The sequence below is a fragment of the Linderina pennispora genome (assembly GCF_002104995.1).
Source record: "Linderina pennispora strain ATCC 12442 chromosome Unknown DL89scaffold_103, whole genome shotgun sequence".
NCBI classification, from domain to species: domain Eukaryota; kingdom Fungi; phylum Kickxellomycota; class Kickxellomycetes; order Kickxellales; family Kickxellaceae; genus Linderina; species Linderina pennispora.
Window position 1 is genome coordinate 28,292 of NW_024468351.1, and position 1,719 is coordinate 30,010.

Below are 1,719 nucleotides of genomic sequence, written 5' to 3' on the forward strand. Positions count from 1 at the left end.
TTCATTGTGACTGCTGAGGATGCCGCTACAGTGGTGCTGAATCCAGAGGAGCACCAGGCGTACGCGTGGTGCACCAAGGAGACGATTGACCAGTTCCAGATGACACCAACCATGCGCAAGGTCGTCAGCGACGCACTGGACATTCTAGCCGAGTAAGGCTTGCAGACACAGTGCAATATTTCATTCCTTTTTTTTTTTTTAAAGCATGGAGTTTCTTGAAATATGCTACTCGGTCTTGGGTGCCACATTCGGGTCGTTGAGGGCGTTCAGACGCTCAACCAGAGGCGGGTGCGAGTAGTGGTAGGCCGAGTACAGATAATCGGGGTTCATGTTGCCCTTGTTCTCAATCTGCAGCTTGATCAGTCCGGAGCGCAGCTGCTCGCCGTACCCGAGCTTCTTTGAGAAGGCATCGGCCTCAAACTCGTTTGTGCGAGACAGCACGTTCGTGCAGAACGACAGGACGCTGTCCAGCGGCTGGTACAGATACTGGAACAGCATGAATCCGATCAGAACTGGCGTCGATGAGAATCCAAATGACTGGTACATGGCAACCTCGCCAATGAAGAGGCTGAAGGTGAAGAAGATGATGAACGTCTGGATCTGAATTGCCATGAGCATGCGCAGAATGTGGTTGCGCTTCCAATGGCCAAGCTCATGGCCGATGATGGCCACAATCTCCTCGGTTGTGCACTGGCTGATGAGGGTGTCAAACACCACGATGCGCTTGCTCTTGAAGAAACCAAACACGTAGGCGTTGCTGTGGCTCGACCGCTTGCTGCCATCAACCACATAGAGTTTCTTCAGCGGGAAGCCCAGGCGCGACGCCAGCGCCTCAATAGCAACGCGGAGCTCGCCCTCGGGCAGCGGGTCAAACTTGTTGAACAGCGGCTGGATGAAGGTCGGGTACACCGCAATCACAATCAGCTGGACCACGGCGAGCAGGGCCCACGCGTACAGGTAGAACTGCGAGCCCGTCTTCCCGATCACCCACAGGAACAGCGCCAGCACAGGGCTGCCTAGCACCACCGTCAGCAGAAGCGTCTTGACGAGGTCGCTGACAAACAGGCCAATGGTTTGCTTGTTGAACCCGTGCTTGCGCTCAACAACAAACGTCGAGTACATGTCGAATGGCAGGCTCATCACAGTAGAGATGAGGGTTGCAGCCACAAAGAACACCAGCGAGCGCGCAATCTCGCCACTATATCCAGTAGTGTTCTCCAGCAGACTGCCAGATACATTCCAGAGCCACGGAATCGCATCGTAAGCGATAATCAGCGATGTCTGGATCTGCGACACGAGGTTCTTCACCAGCTCAAGGCTGCTCTTGTCCAGGCCGTAGGCATTCGCCTCCAGGTACGCCTGGCGCGACACAAACGACGAAATGGCCAGGGGACGCCTCACCTCGTGCAATCTGTCGCGCTGCCGCACATCCAGGTTAGCCTCCCACAGGTATGTCGCCCACGAGAAGAATAGCACACACTCCTTGTACGGAACCTCGTGCAGGCTCTGCCTGAAGGCCTCGGACATGCTAGCAAAGAGCTGCAGGGCAGCCTCGGGCGACGTCGGCAGGTTGTCCCAGACAGCGACCAGGAAGCCGGGAATGCCCAGGAAGAAGTCGGGGATGCCGACGACAAAGCTGTAGACTGGCTTGGTGACTGGGAAGATTATCGGCAGGCTCGAGCCCAGGATCGAGATGATGAAGAAGCTCAGGAGCAGAAT